The sequence below is a fragment of the Ceratotherium simum genome, chromosome 21 (genome assembly GCF_057802395.1).
Source record: "Ceratotherium simum simum isolate JZ-2026a chromosome 21, ASM5780239v1, whole genome shotgun sequence".
Classification (NCBI taxonomy): domain Eukaryota; kingdom Metazoa; phylum Chordata; class Mammalia; order Perissodactyla; family Rhinocerotidae; genus Ceratotherium; species Ceratotherium simum.
In genome coordinates, this window is record NC_141920.1 from 43,132,412 (window position 1) to 43,153,589 (window position 21,178).

At 41.6% G+C, this 21,178-nt stretch overlaps 1 pseudogene; it reads right to left on the minus strand.

Moving 5' to 3' along the window:
* The window catches only part of LOC101401418 (large ribosomal subunit protein uL10 pseudogene), a 49,119-nt pseudogene that overhangs the window by 1,470 nt on the left and 26,471 nt on the right, over window positions 1–21,178 (minus strand).

A 21,178-nucleotide genomic window follows, 5' to 3' on the forward strand; every position in this document is an offset into this window, starting at 1 on the left:
CTCTGGATACTGCGATGGGGATCTGCATCCAGCAGGTGTATTAGAAGTGTTTACAGGAGCCACATCTGTGAGGGGGTAAAGGCAGCAGAGAGAAGGAGAAGTTGAAATGTGTGGTAATTGCAACAGAGGCCTCAATTGATCATAAGGGGAGCTCAGGACCTGGGATGGCCTTCAGCGTGGGACAGATTGAGGCAAAGGAGCTGGGTCTTTGTACGCAGCAGTCTGTCCCCTGGAAGAGGGTGTAAACTGAGGTGAGGAAGCTCTGTGTGGCTGAGGACAGTTGGTGAGGGCCTCAGCTGTGAGCCGTCAGGGACAACACTGCTGGCTGCAGGAGAATGAGTGCCCCGGGCCTAGAGGGGGGATCTGCTGGGGCACTTCTGCATCCACCCACCTATGCAGAAGAGAAGTTCACAGCATGTAGGGACTACCTGAAGGAGCAGCCTTCAGGAAGGACATGGCCCAGAGTGGCCATGGGGATTTGGAATGCAGGAACAAATAGGACAGTTTCTCTAGGCAACAGCCATGGGGATGAATTGGCCCCAACCATCGTTATGTCATTCCTTTCAGGATTCAGAGTTATGGGGAGAGAGTCTACTTAACCTGACTGGGATCATCTACCTGCCCTTTGGGCAGAGGAGGCCATGGCTCCTTGAGTATAAGTCCCCAGAAGGCTGCACAATGTCGGGGAAAGGTGGTTCCCCAAAAAGGCCAATTGCAACGTCATTAAGAAGAAAGGAGGGGCCGGCCCCATGGCGTAGCAGTTAAGAGCGCGCGCCCGCTGCTGGCGGCCCGGGTTTGGAACCCCGGGCGCGTACTGACTCACTGCTTCTCCGGCCATGCTGAGGCCCCATCCCACATACAGCAACTAGAAGGACGTGCAGCTATGACATACAACTATCTACTGGGGCTTTGGGGGGAAAAATAAATAAATAAATAAAATTATTAAAAAAAAAAAAGAAGAAGAAAGGAGGTGGATACTGGGCAGGCGAAAACAACGTGTGTCCATTGGACCCAGGCCATCTGAGCTGGAATCCCATTTTTGGGCAAATAGCTTGAACTCATAAAACTTTAAGTGCTTCATCTATAAAGTCGAAATAGTATTACCTACTTCGTAGGATTTTTCAGTCTTAAATTATATCTCTATCTATCTGTCTATCTGTCTATCTATCTATCTAATGTTTGTATATATATGTGTGTGCGTGTGTGTACATAAACAAATTATGCATATGTACATATACATGCACACATATAATGTATATACGAGGCCTATATAATGACAGCCACCATTTACTTGACTATTTACAGTTCCTAGGACCTCATCAAGTATTTTCTTTCATTTTATCTGTGCTTTGCTTCCCCACCTCTTCTTTGAGAGCAGGAGGGGCATTTTATTCATCTTTTAAATGAGCTAATCCCCAAACTCTACATCTGGAAAACCCCTTAGAGATACTGCCTCTTTTTATAGAGAGGACTGTGGAGTTGTGAAATTTCACAACTTCATCTTCCTCATATTGGGTGTGGGGGTGGGCATGATTTTTCATTTAAAAAAATAAATAAATAATAGTTGGGAGTGGTATGAGAAAACCAAAAGGAAAGTTTGCCTGGTAGGTCGTCTGCTCACTGGGGTAGGTACAAGCAGAGCCTTCTCAGGGGGTTCTCGACACCAGACGGTCTGAAGCAGGGGCAGGATGAGAGCAGGATAGCCAGGCATCAGGACATTGATCAGATACCAATGAAGCACCAGATTGGAGCACCCAGTCCCATTTCTTTCTTTGCTGATTCTAGAGAGTGACATTTATCATGGGACCCGGCAGAACTTGAATGGAGAAGCGGGTAGTGAAGAGAGGACAGGATGAGGCAGGAGAGGGTTGGCATTTTCTCCCATACATCTATTTTCAAAAAGAGATCTAATGCCAGCACCAACGTGTCGATTTCATTCCCACACACAGTCACCAAGAGGGATAGCTTCTGTGGACCCTTCTCGGTTTGCAAATGTTTCCTCTCCGAGGTCACACAAATAGCTGATACATCCATTTCCTGAAATAAATGCCATCATAGAGGTCTTCTTGTTGCTGTCGGAAGTTATGAGCAGTGTTGATGGAGTGGGGTAATGACATCGCAGGGTGATTGAAAGGGTTTGGGATGTGATTTCCTATTTGGTTCAGACAAAATAAAACCATTATCTGTGCTTCATCTTTTTCAAAGAGATTGTTTCCCGAGCTCTTTCGTGCTTGAAGCCTGTTGCAGCCCTAAGGAACAGTATTAGCCTGTCACAATTATAGATCAGTTCATCACCACAGTCAGCCTCCAATCTCCTTGAACTCCTCCAGGGAAAATGAGTTTTCTGGGTCTACCTTATCCCCAGGTATTCTGCCTTTGGAAAAAGATGGTGCTGTAGTCATCTGTTAGCTGCGGAGAGCTGTCAGATAGCACATACCCAGGCATCCTGGGGAATCCGCAGGTAGACATCTAGGAAAGACCGGGCCCCCCATTAGCTCATGGGTCAGCAGAAATGAGACACTCAGATACGTGGATGTGGTGAGGGCAAGTGTTTGCTTAAACAAGTTAAGGATATACTTGCTGTTGAAGGACACAGAGCTCCCGGTGCATTTCTTTTCTGTTGCTAAGGCATACCCAGGTCAGGGGGCTCATTGGGCCAGGCCACAGAGAGGATCTCAGAAGAGCTCTCCATATCCTGACTCTTCACTTCTACTCCTGCTAACCTAGGAAGCCATGTCATTAACATCCTGGCCCCTGACCATGCTTTACTCAGCAATAGCCTGTCACCAGACGTACTAACTAATTTCCAGGTATTGGATTGCTGGCTCTACGCTGCAAAGAGTTTTTCCATCCCAGAGGCCAGCAGGCTTCAACCCAGCCCTGCACACCTCCACTCAAGGAGTAGGAGGTCCTCTGGCCTGATGCTTCTCCCAGAATCAAAACATCTTTAATTCATCTCCATAGGTAGGTGCAGCAAGTGTATACAGCCAAGAACTTGTCCACTGGTGTTTTTTTTAAATTGTAGTAAACTGTATATAACCTAAAACTTACCATTTTAGCCATTTTTAAGTGTACAGGTCAGTGGCATTAAGTATATTCACATTATTGTACAACTATCACCTCCAGAACTTTTCTATCTTCCCAAACTGAAACTCTGTACCCATTAAACAGTAACTCCCCATTCCTTCCTCCTCCAGTCCCTGGCAACCACCATTCTACTTGCTGTCTCTGTGAATTTGTCTATTATGAATTTGACTTCTCTAGGTACCTCATATAAGAGGAATCAAACAGTATTTTCCTTTTGTGGCTGGCTTATTTCGCTTAGCATAACATCTTCAAAGTTTATCCACATTGTAGCATGGGTCAGAATTTCATTTCTTTTTAAGGCTGAATAATATTACATCCTAACATTTTGTTTATTCATTCGTCTGTCGGTGGACATTTGGGTTGTTTCTACCTTTTGGCTATTGTTGGATAATGTTGCTCTGAATACAGGGTATATAAGTATCTGCTTAAGTCCTGGCTTTCAATTCTTTTGGTATATTCCCAGAAGTGGGATTGCTGGATCATATGGTAATTCTATGTTTAATTTTTTGAGGAACCGTAATACTGTTTTCCTCAGAGGGTGCACCATTTTACTTCCTCTCCAGCAATGCACAAGGGTTCCAATTTCTCCATATCCTCGCCAACATTTGTTATTTTCTTATTTTTTCTAACAGTCATCCTAATGAGTGTCCAGTTGTTATATTTAAATGTAGTGATCACTGTTCATTTACAAAGTTGCTTGAAAGTGAAGAGAAGAGAAGGAATATGGAAAGAAAACCAATGAGAACATGTCACTGAGTACTGAACCAGGAAATTAGTCATTTAAAGAGGGGAGTGATGTGTGCGCACGTGTGTGTGTGTGCGTGTTGTGTGTACAAATTTTACAAGATAACAGCCACCAGCATCAGAATCTTGTTGCTGGTGACTGGGCCTCTTTTGGATCTCAGAGGATGGACACTCCAATCTTTCAGACTACTAAACTTTTTTATATATATTCTCAAGTAACAAGCTAAGACCATTGTCATCCTTTAATCTTAGCTCCACAGAACTAAAATATGTTTATTAATAATAATATCAATAAAAACCAGACTGATGGCCACCTGGGAGGAGATATTTGCAATATCTAAAATTGACGGGGGATTAATATTTAAAATATACAAATATCTCCTACAAATCAATAGGGAAAATCAAGGAACCAAATAGAAAAATGGGTGAAGAATATGGATAAGCAGTTCACAGACAGGGAAATTTGAAGGATGAAATGTATGAAAAAAATTCTCAACTTCACTAGAAATCAGAGGAATAACAATTAAAACCAGGAATCCGCACTGCACCCCAAAGAACAGCAAAACTTAAAAAGCTTTAAAAAAAAAAGGCAAATATGTGTGGGTAGGCCAAAAACTTCTATGCACTGCTGCTGGAAATGTAAACTCAGACAGCCATTCTGGAAAATGAACTGACAATGTTTCATGATATTAAATATGTTTAAGACAAAAGAGGCAGAAATCTCTTGCTTGAATATCCCAGAGCAATTCTTGGACAGGTCTGTGAGAAAATAGCGGACGAGAATCATCATCACAGCATTGTTTGTGGTAGCAGGGGGTTGAGAGAAGCAATTTGGTGTCCATCACAATGGGACAAGATAAACAAAATTAGTGGATGTACCACGGACTATGATGAAGCAGCTAGAAGCAACAGCTTAAAGGTACATTCAGCAGCATGGAGATGTGGTAAAACAAGATGTTATGGGAAAAAATCAGGAAACAGACTAAGAGATACAGCATATCACCTTTAATACCATTTATGTACATTAAAACTCACACAGATACAAAACAATGCTAAGTGTTTTTAAAGGATACGTGCATATTAGGGATGTGTATAAGCATATTAGAATGGTTGCCTATGAGGGGGAAAGGAGGATGGATATGAGAATTAGGAACAAAGAGGAAGAAAACAAAAATAAAACAAGAGAGGGGACTCATAGTAGACCATCGATGATTTAGCATCGTGATGATGATAATAGAACTGATGAATATGGTTAACTCATATTTCCTTAGCTGAGGTCCAAATATAAAACAGAGCAAAGGAAAAAAAGCTAAAAAATGATCCAGTGACCAACATCTGAGCTTATTCTTCTGTCTTACATCATGATATCTGTATCTATATATCTATATCTCACAACCCAGAATGTTCCAACATAGATACCGAGCAGTTCTACATAATAAACATGATGAGATTTTCTCATAGTTAACAGTGAAAGATTGAATGCTTTCCCTCTAAGATCAGAAAAAAACAAGTCTGCTCTCACTACTTTTATTCAATATTGTACTAGAGGTGCTAGTGAGGGCAATTAGCAAAAAAAGTAAAGAAAGAAGGAAGGAAAGATGGGAGGAAGGAAGGAAGAAAGAAAGAAAGAAAAGAAAGAAAGGAAAGGCAGCCAGATCTGAAAAGAATCATTCAACTATCTCCATTTGCCAAAGATATAATCTTATATACAAAAAATAAAGTTCAGCAAGATTGCAGGATACAAGATTAATGACAGAAATCAATTGTATTGCTATCCTCTAACAAGGAATAATCCAAAAGTGAATTTAAGAAAACAATGCCGTTTACACTAGCAACAAAAAGAGTAAAATACTTAGTAAAATATAAGTACAAAACTTATACTCTGAAAACTACAAAACGTTGTTGAAAAGATATTAAAGAAGATCTAAATAAGTGGAAAGACAAGCCCTTCATGGATAGAAAGACATATTATTGTTAAGATGGCAAATACTCCCCAAAATGTTCTACAGTTTTAACACTGTCCCTATCACAATCCCAGCTGGCTTTCTTGCCTGAATGGCCAAGCTGATGCTAGAATTGACATGAAAATTCAAAGGACCCAGAAGAGCCAAAACAATACTGAAAAAGAAAAACAAAAGATAGACACATTTGCGATTTTAAAATTCACTACAAATCTACAATAATGAAGTCAGGGTGGTACCAGATAAGGATAGACAAATAGGTCAATGGAAAGTAATTGAGAATCCAGAAATAAGCCCTTATATTTATGGTCAATTGATTTTTCACAAAGATGCCAAGACAATTTAGTTGGGGAAAGAATAATCCGTTCAACAAATGGTCCTGGGACAACTGGATATCCACATGCAAAAGAATGACTCAGGGGCCGGCTCCGTGGCTTAGCGGTTAAGTGTGCGCGCTCTGATGCTGGCGGCCCGGGTTCGGATCCCGGGAGCGCCCCGAGGCACCACTTCTCCGTCCAACGTGAGGCCGAGTCCCGCGTACAGCAACTAGAAGGATGTGAACCTATGACATACAACTATCTACTGGGGCTTTGGGGGGAAAAAACTGAATAAATAAAATCTTTAAAAAAAAAAAAAAAAAAAGAATGACTCAGACTCCTTCCTTACATCACGTGCAAAAATTAACTCCAATCGAACCTTAGACTTAAATGTTAGAGCTAAAAATTGTAAAATTCTTAGAAGAAAACATAGGAGTAAATCTTTGTGACCTTGGGTTAGATGATAGTTTTTTTTTAATTTTTTTTTAAATTTTTTATTCTTTTACTTTTTAGTGAAGAAGGTTGGCCCTGAGCTAACATAGGTACCAGTCTTGCTCTACTTTGTACATGGGATGCCGCCACAGCATGGCTTGGTGAGTGCTGTGTATGTTCACACCTGGGATCTGAACCGGCAAACCCCGGACTGTTGAATGGAGCACACAAACTTAACGACTACGGCTCCGGGCTGGCCCCTAGACAATAGGTTTTTTAGATATGACACCAAAAACACAAATGACAAAAGAAAAAATAGGTCATCTGAATTTTATCAAAATTAAAAACTTTTGTGCTTCGACGGAGACCATCAAGAAAGTGAAAAGACAACCCATAAAAGGGGAGAAAATATTTTCAAATATTTACAAATCATATGTCTGTTAAAGGAATCAGACAACAAATTCAGCAATTAAAAAAAAGATGACTCGGGGCCGGCCCAGTGGCGCAAGCAGTTAAGTGCGCGTGCTCCGCTACGGCGGCACTGCCTGGGGTTCGCCGGTTCGGATCCCGGGCACACACCGACACACCGCTTGGCAAGCCATGCTGTGGAAGCATCCCATATAAAGCGGAGGAAGATGGGCACGGATATTAGCCCAGGGCCAGTCTTCCTCAGCAAAAAAAGAGGAGGATTGGCAGATGTTAGCATAGGGCTGATCTTCCTCACACACATAAACACACACAAAAAAAGATGACTCAATTTAAAAGTAGGCAAAAGGTCTGAATAGCCATTTCTCTGAAGAAGATGGACAGATGTCCAATAAGTACATAGAAAGATACTCAATATTATTAGTCATTAGGGAAATACAAATTAAAACCACGATGAATAAGCACTTCACACCCACTAGGAGAGTTATAATAAAAAAGACTCACAATAAGAAGTCTTGGCAAAGACTTGGAAACATTGAAACCCTTTGCTGTGAGAATGGTCAATTGTCTAGCTACTTTGGAAAACAATTTGGCAGTTCCTCAAAATGTTACACATAGAGTTACTATATGACCCAGCAATTCTACTCCTAGGTATAAATTCAAGAGCTATGAAAATATATGTCCTCCCAAACACTTATACACTAATATCTATAGCAGCATCATTCCTAACAGCCAAAAAATGGAAACAATCCAAATGTCCATAACTGATGAAAGGATAAACAAAAACGTGTTATATCCATATAATGGAATACTACTCAGCAATAAAAAAGAAATGAAATACTAATCATGGATGAACCTTGAAAATGTTATGCTAAGAAAAAGAAGCCAGTCACAAAAGATCATATATTACATGAATCCATCTAGATGAAATGCTCTGACTAGCCAAATCTATAGAGACAGAAAATAGATTAGTGGTTGTCAGGGGCTTGGGGAAGGAGAGAATGAGGAGTGACTTCTAATGGGTACAGAGTTTCTTTTGGGGATGATAAAAACATTCTAAAATTGAATAAGAGTGAAGGTTGCACAATTCTGTGAATATACTAAAAATCATTGAATTGTACATGTTAAATGGGTAAACTGTAGTGATATATGAATTACATCTCAATAAAGCTGCATAAAAAAATAAAAGCTTTATTTGTTTTGATTTTGTTTTTGACATCACTGTATGCTTCTCTATGCTGAAAGTCAGCACTGGAGAGGAAAAGAGAACTGTGTGCTTTTAAAGAAGAAAGCCAAATACCTTGCTTTAAATGATCAATCACTTGGGGGTGAAGTGACACAAAAAATAAATATGGAAATAAGAATTTTTCTCCTTCTGTTGCACAGCATGAACACATTGACTGCTATGGAAAAGAAAAGAAAATTCCAATAACATTGGGCTAAAATATACAGTTAAATTTACCAGCATCAAGAAAAAATTTCGGTGGCGGCCCCGTGGCGTAGTAGTTAAGTGCGTGCGCTCCGCTGCTGGTGACCCGGGTTCCTATCCTGGGCACGCACTGACACACCGCTTGTCAGGCCATGCTGTGGCGGCGTCCCATATAAAGTGGAGGAAGATCAGCTCGGATGTTAGCTCAGGGCCAGTCTTCCCTCAGCAAAAAGAGGAGGATTGGCATGGATGTTACCTCAGGGGTGGTGATCCGCGCGTGCACATGCACACTAAATAAATAAATAAAAAGAAAAAATTTCAGAGCACTGGAATGGAACACATATTGAAAGGCTCTTCAAATTACCTTTCTAGATATACTAGTACTGTTCACCTAAAGAGAGTGAGGAAATAGTGTACCAGAAGGGAATTTAAAAAGGGGGCTGTTTTACACGCGACTTTGGGAAGGAATTGTCCCCTGGTTAGGCATATACATCAGCAGGAACCCATCGTCTACTGCACTATCAACTTCTCTGCAGTACACTTAGAAAGACTGGATCCATTATCCGTGGTAGACCTTGGTCATCTTCACCAAGATAAAAGAAGTCTTACTTCCATTTCTTTGTATGCCTCACATCGCACATGAAATGGCTCAAGTCCAAATCATCATCAGTGTCGTTCATTTATGTGACCCATTTTCACCAGTTAATGTCCAACAAATGTCTTTGTGGAGTGCCATATTTATCAGGCTAATGTTGAGAGTAACTACAACACATTCCATAATCAACAGACTGACCTTTATAAAGAATTCCTTTTCTAGTGATGATGTTTGTTCAATTTGGTCTAAATTAAACAAATAAGCGCTTCAGGAGACAGAACTGTGTATTTTATTTTTTCATCTTCTTCTGACCCATGGAACCTAGAAGTGAGGTCAATCAATCTATATGTACTTAATAAGTTGGAAAGAAATTGTATAGAATGGACTGGAACCATGGACTACCAAAACTATAGAAATGAAATGATAGAAGACACATCTGAGCGACACACCAGCCATGCTTGTCGGGATGCTGCATGCAGCCCCAAGGACCTTGGCTTACAAGACAATATTTGCTTATAGAAGTTCAACATGGTAGGTAGGCAACACTAATTGTGGAATAAAAAATTCCCAAATGATACAACTCTGTATTGTTTATAAAATCAATTGTCAACTTTATTTTTCTCAGCCTGAGGAATGTCTAATTTTAATGTTTGGCATCTCGATATCTGCCTAAGAAGTCTCTGGGCTAATCACAAATTTGAACAAAGCTGAATTTTATTCAGCCTCTCTACCCTTGTGCCTTTGTAACCCCACCAGTCTGCCTGGGATGAAGATTCAGAAGTATCCCAGAATATCCCAGTAGGCGCAAGTAAAATAAATGAAATAAAAAATGCCTAGGTTTTAAAAATAATTTAAAAACTGTCTGATAATCAGAAAAAAGTCCCCATTCCTTTCACAATCTGAGGTCAGCCCATTGTGTATATAACCAGTACTAAAATACATGAACAATTGTCTGATTAGTTTGATCATGATATAATGGACAAGCAAGTCAGATAATTTAAGGCAAAGCAAAACAAAATAAAAAATGTCTTTTCTGGAAAGCAACCTATCTTGAATGGATCCTGGATGTATGGTATAGTCAACTCTCCACACCTATAATTTCCTAGAGATTTCGGTTACCCAGAAAGGCCCACGTGCTTCAGCACTGCAATGACACAAAACTCCCTCCCTGCGCCTCTGAAGTCTGTTCCTTTTCCTGCACCCTGACGCATGAGCAGATGTGGGGAGATGTAGAAAGAGAGACTCCATCAGCAATCAAATCATGCCTGTACTGCTCCCAAAGTAATGCCAAGGTGACCCCAAGAGATAACAAGACACGGGGGAAGGTTGGGCCTAAGGTTTAATTTGGCCGGGTTAACTGGCTGGTGAAGATGGGCAGTTCGTCATTTCAAATTCTATTCAAAACAAATCAAGAACTGCCATTCAATACTGATTTAATTCATTCTTCACCAAATCCACAAACACTGAGAGAATTTATCATGATCCCTGCCCTCATCTTCCAACTTGCTTACTGGGGACAGACAAGTAAACAATTTCCACACCTTGGGATAGGTGAAAAGGTAACCGGATATTACAGAAATCAGACGCTTCCAACCCACCTGTGAGCTTCGTCCCCGTCTACCACAGGGGTACTTGGTTTGGCTGGAGGAAAGAAGAGCATTTCATTTCTACCATGTTAAGGAGTGGCAGATGGGAGGGATGGTCAGTCAGCCTCGCTGAGAGTGCCTTAGAAGAAAAACACGCGCTAGGCTTCTGATTTGTCAAATGTTTTCCAGAGTTTGCTTGGTGGCAAAGGTACACATTACAAGGGGTGGGGGATCCAATGCACCAGCCTCCAAAGATTCAATTTTCCGTTCCAGCAAATACTATTTACAAAGGTGAAAAAAGTTTGGTTTTGTTCCTTAAGTCCTACTGCTAATGAATGCTGAGAGTGAATATCTCAGGCTCAGTAATTTCAGGAAAAGTGGTAAAACAAATTCTGAGGCACAGTCTCAACTCCTGGGGGAGGGCAAGGAGGCCCTTGGAGGCTCCAAGGAATACAGAGGTGGGGAGCAGCCAAGTGTGTTTCTGGGGCCCAGGTCCGTGTGCACCTGTCTATTGCCCTTTGTCTTCACTTGGGTTAAGTGGAGAGGGGAGCATCCAGGTCATGGAAGCGGCTTTCACAGGGTGAGCCCCTCAGCCTCACAGTGAAGAGAGATGCTCTGCTTTATCATGTAAGACTCATTCTATTCTTTCTATTCTTCAGCTTATTTTTTTAAAAATTAAGACATAATTGACGTATCACATTGTATTAGTTTCAGGTGTTCAACATAAAAATTTGGTGTATGTATTTATTGGAAAATGATCACCACAATCAGTGTAGTTAAAATCCATCACCACACAGTTATCAATTTTTTTCCTGTGATGAGAACTTTTAAGGTCTATTCTCTTAGCAACTTTCAATTATATGATGCAATATTGTTAACTGTTGTCACCAGGCTGTACATTACAGCCTCAGAACTTATTTATCTTATAACTGGAAACTTGTACCTTTTAACCACTTTCACCCATTTCACCCAGCCCCTACTTCCCATCTCTGGCAACCACCAATCTGGTCTGTTTCTGTGAGTTCGGGTTTTTTTTTTTAAGATTCCACATATAAGTGAGATCATACAGTATTTGTCTTCCTCTGTCTGACTTACTTCACTTAGCATAATGCCCTCAAGATCCATCGCATGTTGTCACAAATGGCAGGATTTCTTTCTTTTTTATGGCCAAATAATATTCCATTGTATATACACACCACATCTTCTTTATTCATTTGTCCGTCAATGGATGCTTAGGTTGTTTCCATATCTTGGCTATTGTAAATAATCCTGCAGTGAATATGGGGGTACAGATACCTTTTCAAGATGGTGACTACATTTTCTTCAGGTTCTTTTTTAAAACGTAGCAGCTTCTTTTGAAATCTTTTGGAATTGTATCATAGTTATGCAAGACTTCAACACTGGGGGAAAAAGGAGTGAAGGGTAGATGGGACTTCCCTGTACATTTCTTTGCAACTTCCTCTGAATTTATAATTATTTCAAAACAAAAAGTTTTTAAAAAGTCTGTTGGTGCATTAGGCATAAAGTAAAATAATAGTGATAATAGAATCTCTCTTCATTTACAAACATAAGTCCTGGAGGCATATTTGTCAGGGATATGTCTTGCCTTAGATAATGTTTTTTATACAACTATGATATGATATCACTTCCTCATGACACAGTCATTCATTTAGTTACTGAATTTCTTTATTCACTGAATATTAATTGAATACCTGTTGTATGGCAGGGCATTGCTGAAGGTGCTGGCATAGAAAGCTGAGTGAAAACAGGATTGTCCTCACAATGCTTGTAGTATAATAGCGAAGACAGCCATTAAAAAAAATCTCAAAAGAAATGCATAATTGTCATTTTGACAAATACTCTGAAGTAGAGGTACATGGTGGGATAATAAAAGCTTCCTCTGGAATTCTTATAAGGACTAAATGAGATACCATCTTTGAAATACTTTTAAACCCATTACGTTCTCTGTAAATGTTAATGGTCATTAATACTTGGTGCAGACATGGAAGTCAGTTTTCTTTTAAATTCAATCCTTCACAAAGTGCCCCAATCACTAGCAGTTTTTAGTAGTCTCTTCCCGCTCTTTGGCTGGACATCTTTTCCCTACTCAACTGCCCTGGGAATTTTAGATGCCACCTGCCTACCCACCCAGGCACATACATGCGCCCCCCACCCACACAGCCTGAAACACACACTGCACAGAAGTGTAAGCTGGCACAAGCCCCTGAAAAATTCGCCTTGGATTTTCTGAGCAGCTGGCTTCCCTCACAGATTGCTTTAGGGCAGTTGGAAGCTGGCCTCTTTGGAGGTCCTGCTAGCATGGCATTGGGGAAGATCCAAGGCCTTTTGAGGAATTGCCAAGTTCAATTTTCAAAGAGTGGTGCATCTGCTGCCATGAGTATCTGTTCCCAAAGGAGAAATTTGACCTACTTTCTTGTCACAGAAATCCCCTGGGACCTTCAGTGTGGCCGGAGCCATTCATATTTCAAGCATGGAAATGATTCTCAACACCTCAAGATCCCGCACACCTCTGCCTTCCACAGGATCCCTTTCTCTATTGTGTTTGATGAGGAAAGACAACAGCAGACGACCAGGAAAGCAGCTGAGAGGCATGGGGCGAACGGGTGGGTTGTCATGCAGAGACCCGGATTTCAAGGAATGAGGGGACAAAGAACGTCAATGGAGTAAGACACATCTCCAAGGGGACACTGGGAGCCACACCATCATCAGACAAGAGCCACAGGATTGAAGCATTTTGGGGTTAAATAATATATTTCTGAGGTGCAATCAGCTTACCTTGTGAGCCATTTTGTATTGGGCATGGGGGAAGCTGAAGATGAATCTGAAATTCATGCCGTAAAAGATGATAAGAGAAGAGGAGAGAAACGAGATGGAGTGGGAGAATGATAAGTTTGGTCCTATTGAGCTTGAAGGGCTTGACACCATCAGGTAGAGGAGTCCAGAAGACAGCTGGAATTCATGCCTGGAGCCTCAACAACAGACTGAGATGAGAGGCCATCCAAACAGAAGAGGCTGTTGAAGTGGTGAAGCAGTCAAGCTCGCTCAGGGACAGCCAGGGGCCCGTTGGTGCCAATGAGATTCCAGCCCTACTGCTCGCTCCCCCAAGCCCACCTCTTGTGGTACTTTGACTGAACTGTGACCACATTCTTGCTCCATGCAACTCCATACGGATCCTGCACACCTCTGCCTTCCACAGGATCCATTTCTCTGTTGTGTTTGATGAGAAAAGACAACAGCAGATGGCCAGAGACACAAGCTGCTGTGACTGACTTAGGACAAGGTACTGAACTCACCTTGTCTCAGTCCCTCACGTGGAAATGGGGATAATGGTAGTTCCTGCCATGTTGGGAATATTCAAGCTTTTAACACAGTATCTGTTAGTGCACAGCAAATGTCAGCTATTATTAATAGTTGGAAAGGAGCAAGAGACAATATGCACAAAGAAAATGTGGTCATCTATTTTCATACCAATATAACATAAAAGTATCAGTTTGGTTTAGATTGTAACTGTTGACCAATAAAAGTCATGACACCTAAAATTTAAAAACACATGTTAGACATTTGTGTATATCCATATATGTATGTAAGCATACAAGTGTGTGAACACACACACACGTGCACATACCCACATGTGTATGTATACACATACCTTAATTCTTCAGGAAACATTATTGTACATGTTTTTCCCCAGAGCACTTGAAATTAGAATTTTGCATTTCTTTGTGTGATTATTTGAAGTCAGTCTTTCCACTAGATTGTGAGTGTCATGAGGGCACAGACTTACGCAGCACTGTGGACCCACTGTCTAGCACTGACAATGGCACCCAGTAGGAGCTCAGTGATGATTTAGTGGACGAATTGATGGAGGATAAAGAGGTTGGTAATGAGTAGAGAATGGTACCCAAATATTAGCTACTATAAAATACTTCCCTAGGCAAATATTATTCCAGCATCAAATAACTTGAGAAAAGTCAATTTGTTTACTTATCTAATTCCCTGATAGACTTTTAAATTGAGTTTTGTTTTTAAAAACTTGAAGAATAAAATGAATGGTGAATGAATCAAAATGGATTTCTGGATCATGAATATGTGCTGTAAAATCTAAACAGACAAATTTCTCCCCAGCCCTCTCCTTTCCAATTTTATGTGTAAGTCAACTCCTTGAAGAGGGTGTTAGACTCAACCAACTTAACCAGCACGTATTTACTGGTTTATTTACTGAGCACTGATTAAGTGTATGGCATTACACTAGCACTGTGCGAAAACGGCAAGATGCCCCCGGAGGAGCTATCATGTTCTAAGAGGTACAGGCAGATTTTGAAAATTAACATTTGCAATAACTGACATTTATTGAATTCTTCCTATATTTCAAACACTGTTATAAGCGTTTTCCAAGGCTGACCTCTTTTAAACTTCATAATGACTCTCTGAAGTAGGCATACATTATTACCATTTTATATGGAGGAAGTTGAGGCACAGAGACTAGCCTAAGATCACACAGCTTTTCAGGGAGCTGGCTTGTGGGAGCCCGTACTGTTTACCATCACACTTTATATTCTCTCAGCAGAGCAGCCAAAGGTGAGAGTTGGATGCTTGTTCAGAAATTAAGTATATATTTTTAAATTAATTACATCTCTCTGGCTTGTATTTTTTTAGTTTTCCTTTGGACAGTGTACCCAAGAAATTAAAACAATCTTCTGTCTGCTTTTAGAAATCACACAGCCTTCTTGGAGCCTCTGACAGTAAGTTGTTTCAGAAAATTTGAATACAGAATGCAACGTTGGCCCAAGAACATTACTTTTTCATTGTTTCTGATTATCTGATTATCTGATAATCAATAATTATCAGATGCAAGTTGATCCCTTACGATACATAATGGTTTTCATTTTCTGGCTCTTGGAGTGACCACATCCCAATGTGTCATTCTAAAATGAAAATCAAGAATAACATCATTGACATAGTCACAGAATTAGGATGCCTTATCATTGACTGAGGTATAGACATCTCCAAAATCAGCTTGAAAGTCTCCAAGTAGTTATTGACCCTTTACACAGTGACTCGGAGTTTGTCTGTGTCTCTTTATTAACTGAAATACAAAATTAGGGGATATTTAATTACAACTTATTTTGAAATATCCATGTGTCACCCTACCTCTTTCAGCTTTCTTGAGGTTCCATTATTGGTACCTCTGGAATCATCAAATGTAACTTGCAACTAGCTACTGCCAAGCTACCCTAATACATCTTCTTTCTCAAGAAAAAGTAACAAAGTGTCTTCTTCTCCACTTCCTTGACATTTTAACTCTACTGTTCCCTCTGTAAGGAATGCTCTTCCTCACATTGTTCACCTGGCAACCTCCTACTCAGTTTAGCAAACCCTTATAAAAGTACAGCTTTATAAAAATAAATGACATTTCTTCCTTTCTTTAACTCTTTCTGATCCTCTGTGTCAGTTAGGGATTGATTTTGGTGACAGAAGTTACCAAATAAGAGGCTTGTTTTTCTCTCTCATAACATGAAATTCAAAAGCAGAAAGTCAGGCTGGCATGTTGGCTCCACAAAGTCTCCCGGGACCCAGTCTTCTTTAGTTTTTCTACTCTGTTATCCTTAACGTGTAGCTTCCATCCTCAAGATTGCCTCATGGCCTCAAGATGGCTATTGGCGCTCCAACTGTATCATTCCAGATGGGAAAAATAACAAAAGGGAAGAGGGAACATGGATAGTTCCAGAAGAGTATACCCTTTAAAGAACTTTCCAAGAAGCCTCATCCAATGACTTCTACTTACCTGTCATTGGACACCCTCATCATCAAGGGAGGCTTGGAAATGTAGATTAAAAAAAAACCAAACCAAACCTGAGTTACCTGTCTAACAACATAGGGGTTCTGTTACTAAGAAGGTAAAAATAGAACCTAATTAGACAACTAGCAAGCTCTGTACCTCCCTCACTGTGATTTTAAAACATGTCTACAAATTTTTGGACACTGCTGTCATAGAGAGGTGGCATCTATGTCTCACACCTTGAATCTGGGTTGGCCTTAGTGACTCACTTCTAACCTATAGAATGCAGAGGAAGTGACACTACAGCACTTCCGAGGCTAGGTCTCAAAAGGCCTTACCAAGTTCTCCCGCTTCTCTTGGACACTCACTCTTTTTTTTTTTTTTTTTTTTAAAGATTTTATTTATTTATTTTTTCCCCCCAAAGCCCCAGTAGATAGTTGCATGTTATAGCTGCACATCCTTCTAGTTGGTGTATGTGGGACTCGGCCTCAGGGTGGACGGAGAAGTGGTGCCTCGGTGCACGCCCGGGATCCGAACCCGGGCCACCAGCATCGGAGCGCGTGCACTTCACCACCAAGCCACGGGGCCGGCCCCTGGACACTCACTCTTTGACACCCCTGCTGGGGTGCTCTCTCTTGGGACCCAGATTCCATACCATGAGAAACTCGAGTCCCGTTGAAAGAACTCGTGTAGGTTGTCAGCCCCAGCTCAGCACAGCCTTTGAGTCATTCCAGCCCAGGCGCTGGACATGTGAGTAAAAGAGACTCCAACGACTCCATTCCCCAGCCATGAGGTCACCTATAGCATTAATGTCTTCAAGACATTGAGAAGCAGAGATAAGCCATTCCTGCTCTACCCTGCCTGGATTCCCAATCCACAGAACCTGTGAATTTAGTATAATGGCTATTTTAAGCCACTCAGTTTTGGAGTGGTTTGTTATGAAGTAGTAGTAGCTAGAACACTTCCCTTCCTCCAGAATGAGACAATTGCTCCTAAATATTTCTATCACATTCTAGTCATATAACTACACTTTATATAACTTCTATTATCTAGGACATGATGGGTTTCAATAAATGTTTATGGAATGAATGGGCTACATAGAGTACTCATATTTTGTTGTAGTTAATTTTTAATGTGCCATCTTCTCTGCCAGACTGTGAGTGCCAAAGCTGGGACCATCTCTAATGGCACATAGTAGGTTCTCAATAAAACTCTGTGGAATTGAATTTACAATGGATAACTTTGGGCCTCTGTTTGAGAATGTACAAGGGATAGATTTGGCTGCCCCCTTTAACACTGACCACAAATATTTATGTTTTATTTTTAGAGGAAAGCAATAAAGGTTGTTCAAGTAATATAGGTTATTCACAGGGAAAAATCAAATCAAGGCAAAAAAATGCCAATTATAATCCAATAATGTACACAGCGTAGGCTTATAGCTCATGCTATACCATCTTCTGGGCCTGACCAACAGTCTCTACTTGGCCACACACATGCTTGGAGGTGTCTGGCCCTGAAGAAGAATGAAGTAGGCATTTAGTGGCCTGGGCTCACTTTCTGACACTCCTTCCATTTCAAGCTGATGAGTGCCCCACTAAGTATAGCCAAGAGATGCTGGGTACTCCATATGCCAAAGACTGTTCCTTGGTGCATGGTGGTTGTAGAAGAAATCTTGGGCACAATAACATAACCTCTGTCCTCTAACCGTCCAGTGCTATTGGGCATGCAATTTTCAATGCCTGAAATTCCATAGCATATTTATCAGAATGAGCAACGAACATCCCCAACATGTTAGAGGTTAAATCCAACAAAATTTATTTCTCACTCCTCTACAGGTCTAAAATGAGCCAGTAGGTCCTCCTCGACATATGCTTTCAATTGCTAAGGTAGGACAAAGGAATATGGCAAATCACATTCTGGTTCTTAAAGCTTCCACTAGAAGTGTGTATGTCACTTCCACTTACATTTCATGGGCCAAGAGGGTCATGTGGCCACACCTGATTAAACAGGGCATGTGCTGAGAAGGTGAGGAATGAGAACACTGTAAATCACATGAATGACCATTTGAGGTGTGTGTGCATGCCTCTACCCCTGTTGAAATGCGAATACTCTTGAAACTGGGACTTCACATCACCCATCCGCAGCCATCAACAGCCTCATGTGGTTATTATACCACATTTTTCTTGAGATTAAATCTTGATGTGATCAGGAAAATATTCATGGAGACTAGAAGGAGACAGTGACTTAGCTCACAGAAAGAAGGCATGGGATTTTCAGAGACCAGCAGGCTGTGGAGAAGTAAACAGAAGAGAAACTTCAGTTTACAAGGGAAGAAACAATAACTTTTGAAACTATCTAGTCCCAGTTCTGCCCCTATGTAGCTACAAGTTCTTGGACAGACCCTTCTACTTCTCAGGGTCTTGGCTCCAATCAATATTCTAAGGCTACTAGAGGATGTTATTTCTAAGCAACAGGCCAGCCTGCCAATATATAAGATAGTCAGACTCTCATGGACAAGGAAACTCACAAATAGAGACACACGCACGCGTGCGCACGCACACACGCACACACACACACAGAGTGAGAGAGACAGAGAGAGTAATACTGCAAAGTACTAGATTGGATGCCTGCAGAGAGAAACTCAGTGTATATCTTAGAGTCAAGGAGCCTTCATCTTTCCAGACTCCCCAGTTTAGCACTCCCCGCAAGGCTCTCAGCCCTGCAGGATTTACACTAGGAGCCTTTCAAAGGGCAAGTCAGGTCTCAAAACACTTCTACTGTCAATTTAAGAAAGAACAAACCTTCATCCTCTGTGGAGAAGGAAAAAAGCCAGCTCTCCTTTACATCTAGAGCTGCCCGTGAAAATACCAGCTTATTAACCTCTGAATAGGTGAGGGAAAGAATAAAGGCCTCCTAGGACAACACTCAGCCAAGAGAGACTGAGGGTAGGTTTTATTGGTGATATAACCTCTTCCTTCAGGAATTTTATGAGGAGCTGTCAGGCAGCACGGACTTTGGCAGCAGAAGCCACCCGACTGCTTGGTATCTGAAGGCCTTGGTTTGAAAGCATATTCTCTGCAGGGTCTTGATGTATTTTTAAGAAGACAGGCAGGAATTACTTATTCCTCCCAGTGTATGATTTCTCATTTTTCTTCCTGCAGAAATGGGGAGTGGATTGCTCTGGGATTTGCAAGCTTCCTGAGCATTACAGAGGGTGGCAGCTAGAATGACAGTAATGACTTAGGTCTCCTCCGAGGGTGGTCCCTTCATTACTAGGACAGCCTGAGCTCTGGCTCCATCATTCACACCCTGCCACTCCATCCCCGGCTCCACCTCCCACTCTGTCCGTCATAGCTGGGGGCCCTGCAAGCTGGCCTGTCCCTCTGAGGCAGCCTCTCAGCCACACCTGCCACCTCCTGAAATGGAGCCGAAGCTGGAGCAGACCCTGCAGAATCCCCTTCCCCTCCCTCCCTGCCGACGCACCTACACACACAGACACACACGGACACGTACACACGTGCACGCACAGACATACAAGAGAACTGTGCTTCAGTGAACACTGAAAGCAATCTGAGAAATGAATGAGAAGTCTTAAGGAGAGAGGTGTGGAAGTGGAGAGAGCCGCTCCACCCATTTAAATCTGGTGAGGGGTAAGGAGCCAAGGTTATTGGTTAATTATATGTACCAGGACTGTAAAGCGAAGGAAGAGACTGAGTTTCATAATCCGCTCATTCACATCTTTGTCACATTTTCCTAAAAGACAATTAGGAGACTGACCATCTACTACTGTATGCAGCAATCCAGAAGAATCTTATAGCTGTAATCTAGAGCAAAAGACCGAAAACACAAATGAGTACTGCATAATCGTTTTTAATGTAAAAAACCCAAAAGGGGTAAGGACTTCCCCAAGTCATGACAGTGGTGGGCCAGTGGCTGGAAGGAGACATGAAGGACTTCTGGAGTCTAGGCATGTCCTGTTTCTTGACCTGGGTGCTGGTTATATGCGAGTATTCAACTGGTGAACATTCATTGCTTTTCTGCATGAAACAACAAAAAGCTGATCATGTCCTTCTCCTGCTTTAAGGGGCTTCTTGGCTGGCCATTGCTTATCTGACAGATTCCAAACACCAGCTCAATTGTTACTTCTCCATGAAGCCTTCCTTGATTTCCTTCATCCTTCAAAACTTGGTTTTGACTCCATCACATGGCAACATGTCTGATCTTTGTGTTTCCCCAATTAAATCATGAGTATCTCTAGTGCAGCGACTGGATCTTACTCATCTTTTGGGTCTGGGTGCCTAGCACAGTACTTGGCACGTAGCAGACACTCTATGAGTGTTTGATAAACAAATGGATGGATGAATGAGTGAATGACTTCATGGTCCCTTAGAGCCCCAGGTCATCTTGATGCCAGCAGCACAGGGTAATGGGCATGGGGAGGAGTGTTAGGAGTCAGCTTCTTACCTTCATGGCTCCCTGTCTGTGATACACCACTCACCCTTGGACTTACCCCAATCTGGCCTCTGGCCCCACCACTCACTCCACTGAAAGATCTCTAGCTTCGGTCAACAATGACCTTATTAATGTCAAATCCAATGGATTTTCTTTCGAGTCTCATTGTGGGGGATCTCTCTGAGGCATTTGATATTGTTGAACACTTCCTCTTCTTCTTACAATGTCATCCTCTGCTGGCTTCTCAGACAATACTCTCAGTTCTCATCCTACCTCCCTGACAGTTCCTTCTCAGGCTCCTCTCCCCGCTCCTCATTCTCCGTTCCCAAGTACTCAGGCCTAAGACCAG